This window comes from Furipterus horrens, unplaced genomic scaffold (genome assembly GCF_987537825.1).
Source record: "Furipterus horrens unplaced genomic scaffold, mFurHor1.1.pri manual_scaffold_9, whole genome shotgun sequence".
Classification (NCBI taxonomy): domain Eukaryota; kingdom Metazoa; phylum Chordata; class Mammalia; order Chiroptera; family Furipteridae; genus Furipterus; species Furipterus horrens.
In genome coordinates this window covers 48,277,973-48,300,469 of record NW_028327179.1, presented here as the reverse complement: position 1 = coordinate 48,300,469, position 22,497 = coordinate 48,277,973, and the positions used below count along the sequence as shown (strand labels likewise).

General features: G+C 40.2%; 3 pseudogenes across 1 annotated transcript; 1 reads left to right on the top strand and 2 right to left on the bottom strand.

The window, feature by feature from the left end:
* Window positions 1–9,433: 9,433 nt before the first annotated feature.
* Window positions 9,434–10,140, bottom strand: LOC150001694 (myosin light polypeptide 6 pseudogene; annotated as a pseudogene).
* A 7,122-nt stretch (window positions 10,141–17,262) lies between these two features.
* Window positions 17,263–22,430, bottom strand: LOC150001692 (peroxiredoxin-1 pseudogene; annotated as a pseudogene). The gene is made up of 2 exons (XR_016513055.1): window positions 22,300–22,430; window positions 17,263–18,136 (listed from the first exon to the last, which is right to left on the bottom strand). The product of XR_016513055.1 is annotated as a peroxiredoxin-1 pseudogene (transcript).
* LOC150001693 (protein farnesyltransferase/geranylgeranyltransferase type-1 subunit alpha pseudogene) lies at window positions 18,914–19,978 on the top strand (annotated as a pseudogene).
* Window positions 22,431–22,497: the final 67 nt, after the last annotated feature.

The following is a 22,497-nucleotide window of genomic DNA, read 5'->3' as shown; positions in this document are numbered from 1 at the left end:
TTATCTTCTTGTATTTCTTCAGAACCTGGTAAGACAACATGGTCAGCCCAGAGGGCACTGTGTTGGAAGAAGAAAAAGAGGGTGGGTGGGAAGAGGGGAGCTAAGGAAGAGGTATGTGCCAGGTAGAGGCAGGTTTATCTGGGGAGGGTGGCAGGTAGAGGACATAGATGGGGAATAAGAAGAGGAGCTTGGGTAGGGTCATCTGACCTTGCTATTGCGTTTTGATCCAGGATGAGAGTAGGACTTCTTCTTCTTCCCTCTCTTGGTGTTTGTGGTTTGTGGCTCCCATGATTTCTTGGTCATTTTTGCCATGTTTAAGTTCTCAATGGTTTACTCCAGGAGTCCTGTGTTCTGTATATATACCCCTCCCCAGGGCAATGAGGAGTCACACCCTTGCAGCTTTGTTTGGTCATCAGGGCCCTCCCCACAGCCCATGGTGGCTATGGGGAGCTCAGACATCGCAAAGGACCACTCCTGAGGGGTGGTGATACTGGGGAGGCCAAGATGCTCTGGTGGAGAAAAGAATCCACTAAAGAGTGTCCCTGTACTGACCTCCCACCCCTCTTCTTTTCCCCATGTTCAATTCTAGTTGTGCACATGGCAGAGAGGGGTGTTTCCTCCAAGCCATTCCCCATGCTTCATTCTACTGTCTCCTGTCATTCACTGTAACCTAGTATTATGGATATCTTAGCTAAAATCATCATGATACAGGTATGGCAGCCAGATCTGAAAAACCTAGGAATTAGAGAATTAGAGAATTAGGGTAATGTGTTTGAGGTGTGGTTTCCTCATTGTAAGTTCAGACAAGAAGGCTTTGAACTATAACTCAGGGCAAGGTGGATATGTATGCATGTATGAGTACTAGGGTTAGTCATTCACAAGAAATCAGATTAAGGATATGAAATAATATCAAAATTTAGTTATATATATATTTATAGATATCATATCTGAGTATCTTTTGGAGAGCAGATAGGAATTTCTGGAAGAAAATTTTGAAGGGACAAGAAGTTTTAAGTTATAATTAAGGGTTAGAAGACAAGCAGAGATCAGAAGTAGAAGCTCACTTCCAGACCACAGCTCACCTTTCTCCCCATCTGTACCTGTCCCCCATTCCCACTACAAAGAGCAATCATGACAAACCTACAGAGACAGAGTAGATTCATTACTGACCTGGGCTGGCAAAAGACTAAGGGAACTAGGGAGTGACTGCTAATGGGTATGTGGTTTCTTTCTGGGGTCATAAAAATGTTCTAAACTTAAATTGTGATATTGTTGCACAACTTTGTAAATATACTAAAAACCACTGCATTGTAAAAAAAAAATTACTGGACTATGGTCTGGTTATATTTAAAATATGATTGTGATTATAAAGAGAGCAGAAATCAGGAAAGCGGTAATGCTATAGATCTTGAATGGAAGTCTGAGGCTATAATTTGTAAGACACAAGAAGGGATCAAAGAACTAGTCCTTCATTTTTTTCTGAGGGGAGAGGTGGTATTACAGAAAAATTATCAAGCAGCTTTCTGTGAAAAGCAGGATTCTGGAAGGCGAAAGCGTAAAAGAAGAGGACTGTGGGGAATGAAGGAAGAAGAGTTGAGTTACAAGATGAGAAAACATGTATACGGTCATTCTCTTATGGCCTAGGTCATAAGACCTCTGTCATGTAGGCTGACCTATACGGGACTGAAGCAGCTGGACCAGGGTACAAGAGCTGATGATCCTCTCCCAACACTAATGCCTATTCTGTCCTTGCTTCTATTTTGGTAGAATGAGGTCTATCAACTATATCACCCTTATTGAAGACTAGTGGGTGGTCAGGAGTTCCTATCTATCCACAGCTGATGCCCCAGGTGTAAGGTGGAGAAACAGTACAGCTACAGACAGGCTCTGTGAAGTAGAAAAGGAACAGAGCTTGCTATATAAATTACAGAACTTTGGTATACTCCAGACTCAAGTTAAAAATAACAATCATATTCCTGGTGGCCAAGAATCTAGAAAAATAGCTTTGTCCCTTTTTTGTCACTCCCACTGTGCTATAAATTAAAAAATAAAAGTAAAGGAAATGAGAGTGAATAGACAGTGCAATTGCAATATATTTTTAAAAACTATGATAATATTAGGATTCAGTGAAAATATACAAAAATATTATTAGTGATTATTTCTACCTGGGTACAATTCCCTTACTAGACTTTTACTTGCTTGAAGGCATGGTGATTAGACCATAATAGATATTTAAGTAAATATCTGGTGACTTGAATAAACAAATGTACAAATGGATATGTGAGTTTGTTAGTGTGATGCAATTACAGATTTTTACTTTCATTTTCTAAGTTTCTTTAATATGCTTATACAATTGACTATACATGTTACTGTTTTTGGTTCAAGTTGGCTGACTGACAGTGGATATTTACCTCTTTTCCCCCAAGGAGCTTCATTATAATAAGGATAATTTTTTAAAAGGTGTAAAACCACAACATGAAGAGAATGGCAGAGAGCAGTCCATAGCTGCAAGATTACATTTCTGGATTACAAAACTAGCGTTGGAATAGATGCTAAAGAAAGAACAGGGGACAGTGCAGTGCAGAATATGCAGAGGAAGAGTGCAGCCAAGGGAATAGCTGCCCCTTTCTGCAGAACCTGGGAGTATCTCAGCAATGGGAAATACCAAGTCATATTAAAAGCAAGGTATTGAGAGGATGGGTATCCTAGAACTCAAAGGAAGTATCTTGATACTATTTTACCAGTTATGTAAATAGCTTAAGAATGGGGTAGGGAGAAGGGAATAGGGCAATCATCTGGCTTTTAATTATTTTGGTTATTATTATTATTCCAGCAGAGGCCTACCCACCTGGAAGCTGGGATTCCTTTAAGATCTGGGAGCATAATTATGGCAATTATGCAGGCACATAGTGAGTTGCCTCATTAAAAAGGATGCAATGACTAGCAAATCTTAAGACAAAAACCTGCCTTCACACAGGGCACTCTGTCTACTGCATCTAGTAAATTTAAGTCTTATCACTGCTTCATTTTCTCTTAAAACAGATTAAAAGATTAAAAGTAACCCAGGCAGCCATTCCAACCTAAATTAAATTATCTTTTTTTGAAAAGGACTTTATTCTTAGAGAGAGGGGAAGGGAGGTTCTGAGAAAAGAGAGGGAGAGAAATATCAGGTGGTTGCGTCTCATACGTGCCCCATCCAGGGACCAGGCCCAAAACCCAGGCATGTGCCCTGACTGGTAATCAAACTGGTGGCCTTTGGATCTGCAAGACAATGCTCAACCCACTGAGCCATGCTGGGCAGGTCTCAATGAAATTTTTTTTGCAGACTCTCTCAATGCATTTGCCGATTTCATGATGGGTGATTTACGAGTGCATCTGTCCACACTGCACTGAGTGTTAAGCATTTTTTGACCAAAAAATGGCAGGACCCCTGTGCCCCACCCTCCCTATTTACCTGATCTCACCCCGTGAGACTTTTTTGTGTTGTTTTCCCAGATAAAAAAAAGTTCTCAAAGGGAAACATTTGCCTATAAGGAAGAAGTGAAACAAAAAATGGCAGAGGCACTAAAAGGCATCAAAATCGATGAGTTCAAAAACTGTTCTGGGCAGTGGAAAAAAAAGTCTCAGTATGTGTATTGCACCAAGTGGAGAGTATATGTCAGAATAAATACACAATTTTTAATAAATAAATTCCTTTTTATTGGGTCCCCCTCATAAAACTATATATACAGTATTCCCTCACTTATCGCCAGTGTTACGTTCTAGATGCCCCCGCGATAGGTGAAAATCCATGAAGTAGGAACCTTACATTTACTTTAGTATTTATATATATTTTAAGGCTTTATAAACCCCACACATTTATAAACAGTTCCCAGTCCCTTATTAACCTTTTCCACTCCATTATTAACCTTTTCCACACTTTTATAAACACTACTTATGTTCTTAAACATATTCTACACTCTTAAACCTACGTAACTTTAACAACATATGTATAAAGTACCTCAAAATCCCACGATATAGCGAAAAATCCATGATAAATAATTAAATAAAATATTTTTAAAAATCCCGCGATACAGTGAGGCCACGATAAGTGAACCGCAATGCAGAGAGGGACTACTGTAGTTCCAAATATTTATCAGCTTAGAGCAATATGATTGTAAGTCATTGGTGAGGGAAAGATAACCATGTATTAAACTGGAAATAAACAGGTTTGTGAATCTATTAGAGTCCAAAGATAGCAACAGTGTAGTAAAATGACTAGGGGAAAAACAAAAATTGTTAAAAGAATAATGGTGAAAGAAGGAAAAAGACATCCCTTAAAGAGAAATGTGTGTCTATGGAGCATTAAACAGTATATTCTTCAACAAGCAGTAGTAGGTCACAGACTGCTGTGTTGGTCACAAAGCGGGCCAAATTAGAGATGATAGATGCAATCCCACTACTGGAAAGCAACTCCAAGCACAGGCCCTATGAGATCATAAGTCCATAGCATATTATCCCCCTCCATGTAAATTCCTTTTCGTTCTGCTAATAGATTACACAGTGAGTGAATACACAATATATAATCACAAAATATAAAACTTCCAAACTAGATATAAGAAACAAAGCTTTAAAATATCAAGGTATAGCCCTCTATGATAGAGTAAACTGCCTAAGTAATGAATGCATATTGGGCTTCCACATAAGAGTTCATTTGATGAAAGCGTTCTATTACTTTAAAATAGTCTGAAAATTACTTGATGGCAGAACTATTTCAAATATATGTGGATTTTTTAAAAAAGTAGCAGTATTTCAAAATGCTTTAGTCAATTTGCATAAACAAGGCCAAAAAATGATCAAATATTCCATGGAACCACAAGGATCTAAAATGCCACAAATGTAATATACAAAAATATTTTATCTTGGTATTAATACATTAATTCATTGCCAGCACCCTGGCTGGTTTGGCTCAGTGGATTGAGCGTCGGCCTGTGAGCTAAGTGTCGCTGGTTTGATCTTCCAGTCAGGGCACATCAGAGAAGGAAAACTCTGATTCCAAAAAAACCTCCGCTGCCTTGCGGCATACCTCTTCAGGGGAAAGGCTAAGGGAGTAAACCCCGACAGAAAATCCGGAGCTGGAGTCCCTAAGGCGGTTTGACGTTGTAGTCAACACCGGCAACTCCTGCGGCGCACCTGAAGCCAAGCTGTATTGACTCCGTCTTTCCCTTGGATCCTTCAGCTGCGAAGAGAGGGGGGGTCTGCTGCATGGGCAACAGCAGACCCTCCATATCACCCTGCCCAGGCTCTGTAGCTTCAGCTTCACTGGAGAGGACACTCCAGCGACATCGCAAGATGTCGATTCAACACGGGAGGAGACAGATACCGTGTCACTCCCGAGTCGGACTGCACAACCATTTTCGGCGGTGCAGATAGACTCTTAAGAAGCTACACCATCGTCTCTCGAGACGGACGGCTGCCGCCGCCGCCGCCGCCGACGACATTGCCAGCTTCTGGATTTTGCTGACCTACAAAAGGGCTCCAAAGAGGTACATCTGAGTTTAGGGTGTTATCCCTGTTCTTGAAAATTCAGTGTTTCTGTTTTGGAACCCCAGGCACATGACTAATGTATGACTTATATAAAAAGGACTGGCTGTCCTTACTACTTGAACATCATGTAGCTAGAATAATGCATGCTTTGCCTATAGTCCTCCATGCACCGATGACATACTGTTGAATTCCTCACAGCTATGACCCCTATTGTAGAACCTTATTTCTGATTTTGGCTCTACTTCTCCCTAATGAGGTTAAACGATATTTTCCGCCCTTAAATGTAAAATTTTCCCTTTAAAACTGTTGCATACTATTACCCTGTCTGTTTTGAGCATAAGGCCAAAATTTTCCTAATTCCTTCTTCTACAAACAAATGTGACAAATTGTTTTCCCATTATAATGGCTGGAGTAAGTACCAAGAAGTCAAGAAATCACTTCAAGTTAATTACTGCATACAGAGATGAAATAAAGACAGGACAAATAATTTGAACTCTTAAAACATAATCCAGCTCTTCCATGGCTCCCCATCATTTAGTCAAGGTCTCCAAACTTTTTGACATGCACCATATATTAGTTTTTCTAGGGTTCCTGTAGCAAAGGATCACAAACCGGGTGGTTAAAACAATAGATACTGTCTCACAGTTTTAGAGACCAGAACTCTGAAATCAAGGTTTTGGCAAGGTTGATTCCTTCTGAGAACTGGGAAGAAAGGATCTGTCCCATGCCTCTCCCCTAGCTTCTGATGGTCTGCTGGCAATTAAAAAAATTATTTATTTATTTATATATATTTAGAGAGAGGGGAAGAGAAGGAGAAAGTGAAGGAGAGAAACACTGACATGCAAGAGAAATACTGACCAGTTGCTTCTCACATGCCCCCCAAACAGGCATGTGCCCTGACCAGGAATTGAACTGGTGACCTTTCAGTTCACAGACCAGCGCTCAATTCACTGAGCAACACCACCCAGGGCTGCTGAAAATCTTAATGTTGCTTGTCTTACAGTAGCATCACCCCAGTCTCTGCCTCCATCTTCACGTGTTGCTCACCTTTTTACAAAGACATCAGTCAGATCGGATCAGGGGCCCACTCTATACCGGTATGACTTCATCTTAACAAATTACATCTCTAATGACCCAATTTACAAATAAGGTCACATTTTGAGATACTAGGGGGTTAGATCTTCAACATAAATTTTTCAGGGGGGGTGGGGGACTCAATTCAACCCGTAACACACCATGATACATATATACTTATAAATTATTTACATCCAGTAGTGCAATAAGAATTATATACACTGTAACACCTACATAACATTAAATATACGTAGAAATAGTATTTTCTTTCTGAACCCTAACAGATTGCCTTGCCCATTCCGTGGATTACACACATTTCATCAATCTCAAGGAAAAATCAACCTCTTTGGCTTGATATATCCCACTCTCCATGACCTGCTTACTTGGCCTGCCTTGTCTCATGTTACTCCCAATGATATCCGGCATTCCAACCAGTGTGAAATATTTGCAGTTTCCCACATGTGCTAGGCTCTTTGTCATTTCAACAATGCTGCAATGCTGTTTCCTATTTCTAGAATGCCCTTACTCTCTTCGCTTCCTGTGAACACAAGGTGCACTCCCAATAATTTTCTGAAACTCAGCTCAAATGTCATCTCTGGGAAGCTTTCATGGACTGTTCCAGGCAGCAGGAAGCACCTTTCAGCACAGGTAGCACCTTATTCATATCTTTATTATTACAAATTTGTTTACAAATTTATGTTAGGCTGAACTGATCGATATTTGACCACTTTTGTCCTAAAAAATGATGCAGTTTCATATGGTTCAACTTCATATTTCACTCGACAACAAGTCTATGAGGGGAGAGGCTGTTTTAATCATTTTTATATTTCCAGTGACTAAAATGGAGTTTAGCATCAGTACTTAATACATGCTTCTTGAAATTAAGGAAAAGCTTACTGTAATACCACAAACATTCCACTTTCAGATTTTCCTTTTCAAGGTTGGGGTACATATTGAATCAACCTCTCCTATAATAACCATTGGTTTAAGCATCATTGGCTTTATTTAGGTCCACAGTATTTTAAAGTATTTTTCCTTGCTTTTTTATCTGTATGTGTGTTAAAATGTCTTCAAAAGAGACACTGATATTTTTTAAAAATAGAGAAAGAGCACAAAGAAGCTGAGTATTGTTTCATAATCAACACCAAAATATTTCACTATTTTAATTTTAAAATATTTTTATCCTTTCAATTAAGTAACATAAATGGGAATATAAGTAGGAGAGCTATATAAAAAGATGAGTTGTATAAAATGGATAAGACATTTAAAATTCAGACAGTTTTTTAGTAAGAGCAAAGGTAAATCTAATTTTAGTTTCAAGTTTTTCCTAATATCATTCAGTTTGCAGAAAAATTGTGATAACTGAAATAGTGTTTAAATATTACACGGATAGTTAAAAGGCAACTGGATCCTGCACAGCATGCATAAATATTCAGCTAAAGATAGGAAGTAGTACCCGGTGAGGTGGTGGGCAATTACCAGGCATGATTATGTGAACATTTTTCATTCTTCCTCATTAAAGCCCTAAAGTTAACAAATGTGTTCACTGACTTTTCAGCATGTGAAGGCAGTCATCAGCAAGCACCTTTCACAATCCGGCTCTAGTCCATTTTAGAGACTCCTTTCCTTTGACAGACTTCACGTCCCTTATGCTTGAACTAAAATGAACTTCTCGCAGAACACCCCACTGAACATGTCATTATTCCATATCTTTTCCCCAATGCTCTTTTCTTCAGCTTCAAAAGTCCTTTTCTATCTTCTTTGCCAACTAATCTTTAAAAATTCAGCTCAAATGTCATCTTCTCTGGGGTGCTTTTCCTCGTTTCTCCAGCAAAGAGCTGTTAATCTTCCTTTTGTATTTTCACTGTACAGAGTTCATTCCACCAGTGCATTATTTTAACCAAAGTGTTATAATTTATCTGATGAATTATAATTTATCTTCTCAATTATATCATCACACAGTGCTGGGTACACTACAGATACTCAGTACTGTTTATTGTGTGTAAGAGTATGAAATGAGATGACAATTTTGAATAACAAAGCATCAATGAAAAGCTTGTTTGGAAACAGAAATTGTGACAACAAAGTAAGGGCTGCTCCATGAGGACAGGGACCAGGTCAGTCTTGTTTATTGCTATATTCCTAGCACTTAGCATACTGCCTAGCACCATGTGCGTGCTTAACAAGTATTCACTAACTAAATACTTAATGTATGTGGAAAACAGCAGACTATCTGATAGTTACTTGAGGATAAATGGAACAAGGGGATGCATAAATATGTAGTAAGAGAAGCACCTCTAGCATAAATGGTAGTATACAAAAGAATAAAGAAACTGTAGATAATATCATTTATTATCAAAAATTTAAAAAATTACTGAACATGTCATTATAAACATGAAAGATTATTGGGGGAGGGACAGGCAATATATTATAAGTTAATGTTAATATGATTTATGTTTTAATTAGTTATAGAGTGGTAGTTGTCTGTCAATAGACATAAAAATAATGATGTCCTTCACATCTGCCATGAAAGTATTTATGTTTTCTGTTTAATGTCTATCTGGGGCATCATAGGCAGTATTTAATCCCCAGACTGACTTATTCATTTATAAACACACCATGTTATGACTGTATACCTGTAATTTATAGACTGTACACCTGCTGCATTCTTTAGGCTTGTTTTCCTACGGTAATCACTGATGCACTTCCCTTGGTATCATCATCAAATAATATTTAAGAGAACTTGTATGCTTCTAATTCCTATGCCTATGTACTGACAGTTTACTGTGAAGAAACTGAGGAGACTGAATGTCCACATTACTCACACTTTTTTTTTTTTTTTTTTTTAGGGCACAGAGAGCAAGTTTATTTGGTGAGTGCTGATGGCAAACATCATCCAAGATACAAGCTGGGGAAAGTGCTGTGACAAGAGAACTTAGGAAGCCTGCGGGGCTACGTACACTGTCTCATGCAGGGGAAGGCACAGGGCTCTGGGCACACTGGGAATGTCTTCAGTCATTCAGCACCATGCGGACGAGCTCTTCATAGTTGATACAACCATTGCTATCCTCGTGCCCTGTCACCAGCATCTCTACTCCTTCCTCTGTCATCTTCTCACCCAGTGTGACGAGAACATGCCGAATCTCAGCACCCATGACAGTGCCATTTCCTTCCTTGCCAAACACCCTAAGGCCTTCAACATAGTCCTCATAGGTGCCCTGGTCCTTGTTCTTGGCTACAGTCTGCAGCATGGGCAGGAAGTGCTCAAAGTACAGCACCTTCACATTCATCTCATCACTCTTGGGGTTCCCCAGAACCTAGAGCACCTTGGCGTTGGTGGGGTTCTCGCCCAGGGCCCTCATCACATTCCCACACTGGCCGTACAGGATCTTGCCATCCCCTGTTAGGTCAAACAACTGGAAGGCCTCCTTGAACTCTGCGGTCTGGTCCTCAGTGAAGTCACACATCTTGACTGCCGAGCTCTGCGGGACCTTTTCCTGCAGTAATGGTCCATTACTCACACTTTTGATCTAGATCTAGGTGATGGGCAAGGAACACTGGAAGTATTTGTAAACTCAGATGGCAAGAATAAGACTTCTGGGCAAATTCTATGCAAAGTTACAAGCCTTTTACAAATAGGGGTTATCCTCTTTGCTAAGCACTTGCACTTACCCATTTTGGGCAAACCTGGACACCCCAGGTTTCACAACTCAGTATTAAAGGTTTCCAGGTACCTGGTTTGTACCACTTTTTTCTGTCCTTTTTCACTAACAACGTAAAACTTCCAGTGACATTAGTCTAAAACTTAATATTTTCCACTCATTGAAATCAAATATAGGAATTGAACAGAAAAAGCTAGAAACCCAAATCCTAAGAATCATAATTACAGCCCTGGCTGGTGTGGTTCAGTGGATTGAGTACCAGCCTGCAAACTTCCTGTGAACTGAAAGGTTGTCAGTTCGATTCCCAGGGTTGTGCCTGGGTTATGGGCCCAGTCTCCAGTTGAAGGTATGCAAGACACAACTGATTGACATATCTCTCGCACATTGCTGTTTCTCTCCCTCTTTTTCTCCCTTCCTCTCTCTAAAAATAAATAAATAAATATATAACATCTTTTAAAAAAAAAAGAAGAATCGTAATTACAATGTAAACAAATTGCAGTTTGGGTTAGATTTAATAGGTAACTAAAAGAGTGATTATTTATTTGATGGTTCTTTAGTTTAGTTGTTTTAATTATATGTCTATTTTCCAGTCTAACGATACATACGTAGTTATTCTTCTCAAGGGAACCAAAAAGAACCAGCACGTGAATCTGAGGCAAGATACATGTTGCTTCATGGCACTGTGCATAAATTACAGAGACACACTTTTCAAAGTAGAATCTGTGAAACTAAAATAATGAAATGATAACTTTTTTAACAGTCATAGTTTTGTAACTTCTCGTCTCTAGGACATGTGCAGCATTTGCACAAACTATTCTCTTCTACATGTGGGTAACCCCCCCCCCCCCCCCAAGCCCCTTACGATCTGTTAGACTTGCTTCAGGATGTTCAGGTACCAAAACTCTCTCTGGGCAACTGAATTGTAGTGTCTCTGGAAGTTCAAACCACTGTTTATATAGGTCTGCCTGTCTCTACTCTCTTCCACTCTCACTCCTACCCTGAGAAATACTCTTGGCCTATTCTTTTCTATGAGATAAAAGCAATTGTGTCTACCAGCACACTAAAAAACACTGAATCATCTTTGAATGTATATTTTCTGAATATAACAATTTAATCAACTGAAACTTCTAAAAAGGCCTGATCAAGTTTGGATTTAAAATTCTGATGCTTTAGACTTTTGCTTCCTTTTTTGCAAGATAGGATAAATTAGAAAGAAAATTGGTTTAGAGTTAGAAAGAACATAGAATTCCAAATCAGCTTTGAAAAAAGCCTTTGAAGACTTTTCAAAGTATAGAAGAAAGTGAAATATCCACAAATATGAAGCTCATATGAGGCACTCAGTAAACATTATCCCCCTACCCTCAGTGATGGTTTGATCATATGGCTGAAACTATGAGGAGAAAACAGTTATTCTGGAGATGAAACTTTCCTGTTCAAGAAGGAAGTGAATGATATGTAATAAAGGCAATTCACAAATTGGGTACAGGGCTGGGTTTTCAATCCAGACATTCAATGAGTTTATAATTTTTCTTTACACCTTTTTGCCACACCTAGGTTTTGAGGTTATGTTATACTTTACCCTCGACTCAGTAGTTCTTAATTTTCTTTGTTTCTTCTTCCCAGATAACTGACTAGAACTACAAAGCATATGCTTTTTTCTTTTTAGAGATTTATATCATTGAATAAGACTCCCATCACATTTTATAGGGCTCCCTATCATTTTCTCAAAAAAAGTAACAAAATGATGTAATGTCTTCCCATATAAAAATTCTGGCAGAAAAACTGACCCGAAGAAACATTTATGCATGGCTTGTATTTACCCAATTTGTCCCCTTTACTCCTACCTTCTTTCTGCTTTGTGGTTGCTACTTGGATTTCCAAAGAAGCCTTTAAACAATGGCTGGTCCCTCAACTACAATTTTTAACTTTACTTCTCCTAGACTTGAGTACATATTCAAACTGGAAACAGATCATGGTTGAGCAAGCTGTTGTGCCATTTTGTGGTAAAATGGTTATGAGATGACAATTTATCTCCCCTGAAGTGTTAAATAAGAAAAACATGGGCTGAAAGCTTTTAATCTTGATAGTGACTGCCCTTTCTTTTTTCAGCTTATCCAAGTTCCTGGTAGGGAAGGGTAAATATTATACCTTAAGCTCCCTTGCGTGCTCCGCCCCCCCCCCCCCCCCCCCCCAACTCTTAACAGAGCTGTCCTGGAAAGCCTCACTCAGACTTTCATGACATCATTACCATCCCTAACAGGGAGGTTAGGCAGTCCTAGGCACATTGCAACCTGAATGAAATGAAGGTTCGGGTAGTCAGAAGGGGCAAAACAGATATTGGTCATCTCTGTCACAGACACATTGAGTTTGAGGTGCTTTTGACAGAAAAAGCCAGGTCCTCAGTTGGGGGTGTGCGGGAGGCAACCAACTGATGTTTCTCTCCCACGTTGATGTTTCTCTCCCTGTCTTTCTCCCTCTTCCCTTCTCTCTGAAAATAAATAAAATCTTTTTAAAAATTAAAAAAATATACAGATATTTAGCAAGTAGGCCCACTTCATTTCCATAAGGGAACAATCAGCTAGAGCTAAGAAGCAAATGTAATTTGTAGATAAGGCACACATTCCCAGTTTTCCACAGTCTTCATCACTTCCTATTACTGTATATTATAGTCAACCTGTCTTAATTTTTCCTTTTTAAATTACATTTTAATGTTATTACAGCTGTCCAAATTTCCCCTGCTTTGCTCCCCTCCATCCAGCAACACCCCCTCAGGCAATCCCCATACGTTTGTTCATGTCCATGGGTCATGCATATGTTCTTTAGCTCCTCCATTTCCCATACTGTACTTTACATCCCCATGGTTATTCTGTAACTACCTAGTTCTACTTCGTAATCCCCTCACCTCTTCACCCATTCCCACATAGCCCCCTTCCATCAGGGAACCATTAAAATGCTTTCCATATCCATGATTCTGTCTCTGTTCTTCTTGTTTGCTTAGTTTGTTTTTTAGATTCAATTGTTGATAGATATGTATTTATTACCATTTAATTGCTCATAGTTTTGATCTTCTTTTTCTTAAATAAGTCCCTTTTACATTTCATATAATAATGGTTTGGTGTTGATGAACTCCTTTAGTTTTTTCTTGTCTGGGAAGCTCATTATCTGCCCTCTGATTCTAAATGATAGCTTTGCTGCAAGAGCAATCTTGGCTGTAGGTCCCTACTTTTCATAACTTTGAGTATTTCTTGCCAATCCCTTCTAGCCTGTAAAGTTTCTTCTGAGAAATCAACTGACAGTCTTATGGGAACTCCCCTGTAGGTACCTAACTTCTTTTCTCTTGCTGCTTTTAAGATTCTCTATTTATCTTTAACCTTTGGCATTTTAATTATGATGTGTCTTGGAGCAGGATTCTTTGCATCCATCTTGTTTGGGATTCTCTATGCTTCCTGGACTTGCATGTCTATTTCCTTCACCAAATTAGAGAAATTTTCTTTCATTATTTTTCAAATAGATTTTCAATTTCTTGCTCTTTATCTTCTCCTTCTGGAATCCCTATGACGCAAATGTTGAAATGATTGTAGTTGTTCCAGAGGCTGCTTACATTATCCTCATTTTTTTTTTGGATTCTTTTTTCCTCTTGTTCTGATTGTTTTTTGCTTCCTTATGTTCTAAATCATTGACCTGATCCTCAGTTTCATTCACTCTACCAATGATTCCCTGTAAATGATTCTTTGTTTCAACTAGGATATCCTCCATTTCTGACTGCATCTCTTTTATGGTGTTGAGGTCCTCACTAAGTTGCTTGAGCATCCTTATAACCAGTGTTTTGAACTTTGCATCTGATAGATTGCTTACCTCCCTTTTGTTTAGTTCTTTTTCTGGAGTTTTGATCTGTCTTTTCATTTGAGATTTATTTCTTTATTTCCTCATTTTGGCAGCCTCCCCGTGTTTGTTTCTATGTATTACATAGAGCTGCTAATATTCCTTGTCTTGGTAGCATGACCTAATATAGCAGGTGTCCTGCAGGGTCCAGTGGCACAACCTCCGTATCATCCTAGTTGGGTATTTGAAGTGAGTCTTCCATGTGGGCTGAGTACATTCACACTCTTCTTGTAGTTGAGCCGTGATTGCTATGGGCAGGTCAATGGGAGGGATTTACTCAGGCCAGTCAGCTGCAAGGACTGGCTGTGACCTCTGACCACCAACCTCCATAGTCCATGCAGGATCAGCTGTCAGGGGCAGGGTGGTGGTCTTCCAATGTGGTCTGTAGATGTCCACTGGCTGTGAAGATTCTGAGGTTTCCCTAGTGGTACAGGACAAGGTCAGCCGGGCCTGTGTTCTACCTGGGGCCACCCTGAATGAGCTACAAAATAAGCTGCAGTTGGCTACGACTTGTGCTGGGCTTGGAGAGTTTCCCAGGCAAAGACAAGCTGTGAATCTAGATTGGCTGCTGCTAGTACCAGGCCTGGGGCCCCTTAGTAAGAGGTATGTGGGCTGGGGGCTCGCTGATGCTGGCTGTTGCTTGTTTGAGAGGACTTAGGAAGTTGTGAAGCATGAATCAAGACCAGCCATTCATATAGAAAAGCAATTGTTAACAGCTTAGGTGCACCCATAAGTTGGCTTGGGCAGGGCCTCAGGGGATCTGCATGGCAGGGCAAACAATGTTAGCCAGGTTGCCAGAGTCTCAGATATGGCACCAGCCTGATGGCTCTGTGGCTCTGTGGGGGCCAGGTAAAAAAAAAAAAAAAGTGACAATGGCCTCTGTCCACCTTTCTGTCTGGGAGAAAGCTGTCCTCCAGCTCTCGCCTTGATTTCAGACACTCCAATTTCTCCCTGTATGCCACTGGTGCCTTTCAAACTGCTACCCCAGGGCTGGAGCTCAAAGAATGGAAGTCTGTGTAAATCCATGTGTGGGTTCATTTAGAGAAACTGCTTGAGACTCCAGAATTTTCTTCCATAGGCTCAATCCCCACTGGTTTTTGCAGTCAGCGTTGTGGGGACTTATCTTCCTGGCACTGGAACCATGGGCTGGGGGGCCTGGTGTAAGGCTGCGATTCCTCGCTCCTGAGATATCCTTCCTGAATTGTTATCCACCACATGTGGATGTGAGACTAGCCTATTTCGTGTTTCCGCCCCTCCTACCAGTCTGGATGGATGTGGTTTCTTATATTCCGTAGTTGTCAGACATCCATTCAACTCAATCTCTGATGGTACTGAGTGATGGCTGTTTTATAATTTAGTTGTAATTTTGATGTGGTTGTTCCAGGAGATGAGCAGTGTTTACCTATGCCTTCATCTTGACTGGAAGTCCCCTCTTATTGTTTTTTAAGCTACCAAGACCATTGGCATTTAAGTTGTAAGCTCTGATCTTTATCTTATAAAGATCACAAATCTGTACTTTGTATACTTCTTTTCAACACATATTTATTGAGCACTGACCACATCCCAAAAACTATGCATACAAATGTAAATAATGCATTATCCCTGCCCTTGAGGAAATCACAGGCTAGAGGCAGAGACCAATGTGTTAAATGATCAGAGGCAGAATGAGATGGTACAAAGAATGATCAACTTTAAATAGGCATGTCAGGAAGCATGGTGGTAGGGAAATGCTTGAAACCAAATCATGAAAAGTAAGTATCACTTTGTTAGGGTATGCCTGGCAGGGGAAACAATGCTTTGAAGGAAAGGGAGTACAACACTTATGGCAACTATACATAGCTCAGAATAGATGAAACAGAGCGAAGCTGTAAGTGTGTGGGAGAAATAGGAGTGTTGCAGTTATATCAAGAATGGCTTGACTTCCGGCCAAGATGGAGGCCTAGACTGACACGCTCTGTCTCCCTCCAAAATGAAGAAGGACTACATCTACCGCAAAACCAGAAATAACCAGAAGTTCCAGAAAATAAAGCTACATGGAAGTCCAACATATGAAGTTATAAACAAGTGGTGCTCGTCCGGACAGGTAGGAGAGGCAAAGCCGGGGCAGGGAGGTTAAGCTGTGCTGGCAACGGCAGCGGTAGGCACAGACACCTGTATTTAAAAAGAGGCGAGAAATGTCTGGGGAGCACTCCCCGCTTCAGACCAGACCCATCAGCTAGCAATTCCAACCCCGGGGAAGGCAGACCCCCATTGCCTCGGACTGTGAAGGTCGGAGAGGGTGGGGACAGAGGAAGAAGCTCCTGGTCTCTCAGTGGAGAGTAAACAGCAAGAATCCATCTTGGACCCCTGCCCCTACACAGAACGCCGCAGTGTGGTGAGAAGGGTCGCCCGGTTGTGACAAGTACACAGGGCTGCGCCCCCTATAGCGTAGGAGGTGTGAGGGCTCCATCCAGGAAGCAAAGGTAAATACAAAACTGTCAGGGTGACAGAGATCATGATAGAGATCCCAGTCTCACAGCTGACCAGACAGCAAATATCTGATCTAATTGATCAGCCGATAGGAAATCTTTCTGTGGCATAGTTCAGAGCTTTGGTTATAAAAATGCTTACAGACCTAAAAGCAGATCTGAAACAAGATGGGGAAGGAATGAAGGCTAGTCCTGCTGAAATGAACAAAAACACATATGAAACAAGTGGTGAGGGAAATAAAACCCAGGGATGATATCAACAAATCAGAACATAGGGAAGGAACAGTCAACCAGTGCAGACAGAGGAAATGAAAAGTGAGGAAAATGAGAAGCTCAGAAACCTATGGGACAGCTATAAGTGGGCCAACATCTGAATCATAGGGTTGCCAGAAGGTGAAGAAGAAGAATCAGAAATTGAAAATATATGTGAAAAAATAATGAAGCAGAACTTCCCTAACTTGGGGAAGGAAATAGACTTACAGGTCCAGGAAGCACAGAGAGTTCCAAAAAAAACTGGACCCAGGGAGAACCACACCAAGACACATTATAATCAAAATGTCAAAAATTAAAGATAAAGAGAGAATCTTTTTTTTTTGTTTTTCTCAGTTCAAGTTTAATAGAAACTACAAAAGATAAGAGGTAATGCCCCACTAGTGTACACATTAGTTGGCCTGCTCTGTAAGTTCAGGGCATTTCCTCCAGAAAAAGAAAAGCTGGCCTCCCCAAATCCTGCAGGAAAGGCCTGTTCTGTCCCATATCACATCTGGCCTAAATCTAAGGTCTTGTGTTTTAAGCATTACAACAGTAAAAGAGAGGTTTTGTTCTCATGGCTGTACACTGCCACCATGACCCTATAATGGCCCAGTGCTAACTTCTGCTTAGAGAAATATTCTTTGCTTTTCTGGACATCAGCCTTGATGGTATCACTGCCAGGTTTTCAGCCAGCTGCGTACACTTCCCCATGTTTGTCAGTGAACTGGAAAGCCTAAACTAGTCTGAGTCTTGTCCACAGAGCAGCCAACAGGAAGGTCGTTTACAGTGATCTGGCGAAGGATACCTTTGTCATCAACGATAAAGAGGCCCCTGAATGAGATGCCTTCATCAGCCTTTAAGACCCCATAGTCATGAGCAATGGCACGTTTGGGGTCTGATACCAAGGGAATGTTCATAGGTCCCAGTCCTCCTTGTTTTCTGGGTGTGTTGATCCAGGCCAGGTGACAGAAGTGAGAATCCACAGAAGCACCAATCACTTGGCAGTTGAGTTTCTTAAATTCTTCTGCCCTGTCTCTGAAAGCAATGATCTCCGTGGGGCACACAAAGGTAAAGTGAAGAGGGTAAAAGAAGAACACCACATATTTTACTTTGTAGTCAGATAGGATGATATCCTTGAACTGACCATCTGGCATAACAGCTGTGGCTTTGAAGTGGGGGGCAGGGTGCCCAATTTTAGCACTTCCAGAAGACATCTTGCTATCAGCAGCTCCGAGACACAAACACCAAGACCAGCAGGTCAGGAAGAAGATTCTGGAAGCCGATAAAGACAGAATCTTAAAAGCAGCAAGAGAGAAGAGAATTACGTACAAAGGGGTCCCAATAAGACTGTCAGCTGATTTCTCAAAAGAGACTCTGCAGACAAGAAGGGACTGGCAAGAAATATTCAAAGTAATGAAAAGCAAAGACTCTATCCAGCGAAGCTATCATTCAGAATAGAAGGGCAGAGAAAGTGCTCCAGGACAAAATAAAACTGAAGGAGTTCATCAGATCCAAACCACTGTTACATGAAATGTTAAAGGGACTTGTTTAGAAGAAAGAGGATCAAAACTATGAACATTAAAATGAAAACTGTATCACAACAATCAACAACAGAAGCTAGGGAACTGAGGCAAGGACAAACTAAGTAGGCAACGAGAGTGGGAAAAGAATCATAGGTATGGGAAACATATTGGGGGGAGGTTAGCTGGGAAGGCGAAGGGGGGAAAGGGAGGGAGATGGTACAGGAATTAAGAAGCTTAGTAGGAGGGAGTGGAGTAGATAGGAAGATGTTGAGAAGAACTATATGCATAATCAATGGGCATGGATTAATGGGGGGACAACTGAGGGAAGGGGGGCTCACTGGGTGGAGGGGAACAATTGGAAAAGAAATTGGGACAAATGTAACAGCATAATCAATAAACCATATTAAAAAAAAAAAAAAAAAAGAATGGCTTGCGTTGGGACCTATGCAAGATGGTGGACACTGAGGAAGTCAGGGAGGCTACGTAAGGCAGCCAACCTGATCAGTCTGAGCTGCCACAGCCTCAGCAGCAGCAAGGAGTATGGCAGCTGAGGCTGGAAAAGCAGTGGCATCCCTTATGGACGATGGGTTCATGAGCCTGGACTCACCCACATATGTTCTGTACAGAGACAGAGCAGAATAAGCTGATACAGATACAGTGCCAAAGAACTATGGTTCCAATTCAGTTGTCTGGGTGACTTATAGCAAAAAAAATTAGAGATGTTTATGATTATTTCTGGGCCATTCTGCAGCACAATGAAAGAAGTGAACAAGCTTTTAAACTAACCAGAGGTGCTACTGAATTATATGCAGTGTGGCATTTCTGGAGAGTTCTTTTAAAAGTCACTTCAAAAGGATATACATGAGAAAATGAACTACATCACTGCAATAACTGAGGAACAGCCCCCAAACTATGAAGTTAGGCATCATAAGTATTAGTGGAATGACTAAAAGATCCATTTTAGGAGCTTGAGTTTATGATTAGGATGCAAAGAATTATCTTGCCTGGCAACATTGACAGTGGGTTATTCAGAAATTTAAACTTTAGGATAATGAGCTGTAGTATGTAGACCAACTTCTTAAAGAGGACATGATAAGTACTTCTGTCTGGAATCAAAGATACTTTGTAATTTCGAATACCACTGGCTACAATGATTCAAGAAATCCAGTACACTCTGGAAATAATCAAACCAGTACCATATAATGGCAGTGCATGGAACTACAGTATCTGAAAGCAGTTTTCAAGGCTCATGGTCTTTCTAAATACATATCCCAATGTAGTAAGTCAATTACTTGATTTGCAACCAAGTCACAGTTCCCCCTACCTAATTGCCTTTCTTGAGGATATTTATGAAGATATGCTAGAAAACCAATGTGACAACAAGGAGGACATTCTTAATAGAGCATTAGAGTTATGTGAAATCTTGGCTAAAGAAAAGGACACTGTAAGAAACCAATGCTGGAGCTATATTGGAAGATCCCTTCGAAGCAAACACAGCACAGAAAGTGACCCGCAAACAAATGTACATCAAGAATACCATCTAGAAGAACTGGATGAAATGCTTTTATTTCTTAAAGAGGCTCTAATGTAGGAGCTTAAAACCAGAGCAATCATTCCCTTTGCCTTTGGTGTAAAACATGGATTGCCTAGGTATCGCTTTTTAACAATAACTAAGTGTGATGATCTTGGGTGCTACTGCTGTTCATATTAACTCTAAGTAATTCGAGTGTTTTTTTATTTTTATTTTTATTTAAAAAATATTTTATTTATTTATTTTTAGAGAGAGAGGAAGGGAGGGAGAAAGAGTGGGAGAGAAATGTCAATGTGTGGTTGCCTCTTGTGCACCCCCAACTGGGGACCTGGCCTGAAACTCAGTCACGTGCCCTTACTGGGAATCGAACCTGCAACCCTTTGATTTGCAGGTTGGTGCTCAATCCACTGAGCCACACAAGCCAGAAATTTGAGTGTTTAAAGCAAAGTAATTAGGGGGGAGGGAGAAGAAATAAAGTCCCATAAAGGAACTTTTGCAGTCTTATCAACTTTTACTCTAATCCCTTATGCATCAGGAGTTGCAGCTTTTATGATTGCAAATAACTTGTATGTAATGAATATGAGGTAACTTAACTTTTGGTTCAGAAAGCAAGGAATGCAATTGTTACATTGGAGTTGCTATGCCACACTCACAGTATCTTGCTATCACTGTAACCAACTAATGCCAAAAGAATGGTTTTGTAATAAAATTATAGATGTATCCTAAAAGAAAATTCAAACACAAAGAATGCTTGTGTCTACACTAAAAAGTGTGACTTTTCTTCCATATGAAAAAGGAATTACTTAAGGGATTGAAGCACAACCAGGTCTATATTTTATTTACTTATTAAATATAAAAAATATTTATTGATTTAAGAGAGAGAAAGAGTTAGGGAGAGAGAAGGGGGGAGGGAGAGAGAGAGAGAGAGAGAGAGAGAGAGAGAGAGAGAGAGGGAAACATCAATTTATTGCTCCACTTATTAATGCATTCATTAGCTGATTCTTGTATGTGCCCTGACTGGGAAGCAAATCTGCAACCTTGGTATATGGGGATGACACACTAACCAACTGAACTACCTATCCATCAGGGCTACCAGGTCTATAATTTAGAAATATAATTTTGGTAGCAGAATGGAGGATACTTTAGAAGAAGAAAGACTGGAGGCAGATAGACACAGTTAGGAAGGAAATAACTGACATAATCCAAGCTGACTTGAGGCGTAAAGGCAAGAAAAATCAATGGTAATGGAGAAGCGAAACTGACTAGAGATAGTAGCTGACTGAATGAGAAGGGTGAAGGAAAACGAGAAGTCAAAAAATGGTCCCAGATTTGTAGCTTGACTTGATAAGGTGGATAAGCAATGCAGGAGAGTGATACATGGGAGAAGGGAAATGGGTACTATAAGTCTGAGATGTCTGTGACTATAGTTTGGGATAATGAGCTGCAGTATGTAGACCAACTTCTTAAAGAGGATGTGAAAAATAATTCTGTGTGATGGTGATGTCCACCTGGCATCTGGACAAGAGTCAGGAGAGAAAGACTTGGGAATTGTCAGCATTTATAATATATCTGAAGATTCGGTGATGCATAATATCACATAAAAGTGTGCAGAATGAGATAAAGTGCAATGACATATCTCTAAGAATCCCCAATAGTTAAATGGAAGAGATGGTCATCAGTCTAACGTAGAAGAGCAGGTAGAGGTTATGACCTGAGGTTGGGGGTGGCACACATATGAAGAGAATTAAGAGTTGGAGGAAGTGAGATGCTGACAAATGTTTTGTACAAATTATATACCAAAGGTTCCAGGTTAAATAGGGAAGAAAGTATAGAAAGGATGGATTTGCATAGGGTTGCCAGATTTATCAGGAAAAAAAAATTTAAAAAAAGGGGACATCCAGTTAAAATTGAATTTCAGATAAAGAAAGAATACCTTTTTAAAAAAAGTATAAATATGTCCCAAATATTGTATTGGGCATACTCATACTAAAAAGTTTTTCACTGTTAATCTGAAATTCAAATTTAATTGAGTATCCTGTATCTTACCTGGCAACCGTAATTAGTTGGAAAAGAAAGACCTAGAGTCTGGGAGCTATCCTGAGGTCAAAGGGCAAGGGCATGATGTTAAAGAGTTAGAAAGCTGAATATTCAAACACTGTAGTTTAGAACTTCAGAGATGGAAGAGTGATGAAAAAGATCAAGATGGATTCATTGGAGTTTGTGGATGAAACAATAGAAATGAGGTCCAAGAAGAAACACTGAGGCAAAAATATTGGATGGATCATTAGCATGAACATTGGGATCAGTTAAAGTGATAGTTGGAGGGCCCTGACTAGTGTGGCTCAGTGGGATGGGTGTAGTCCCGAAATTCAAAAGGTTACCTGTTTGATTCCAGTCAGGGCACATGCCTGGGTTGCAGGCCAGGTCCCCAGTTGGGGGTTGGTGAGAGGCAACCGATTGATGTTTCTCTCACACATGGATGTTCCGCTCCTTTTCTTTCTCCCTCCTTTTCCCTCCCTCTAAAAATAAATAAATAAAAAAAATATATATTTTAAAAGAATTAACCAAGGTGGATTGTC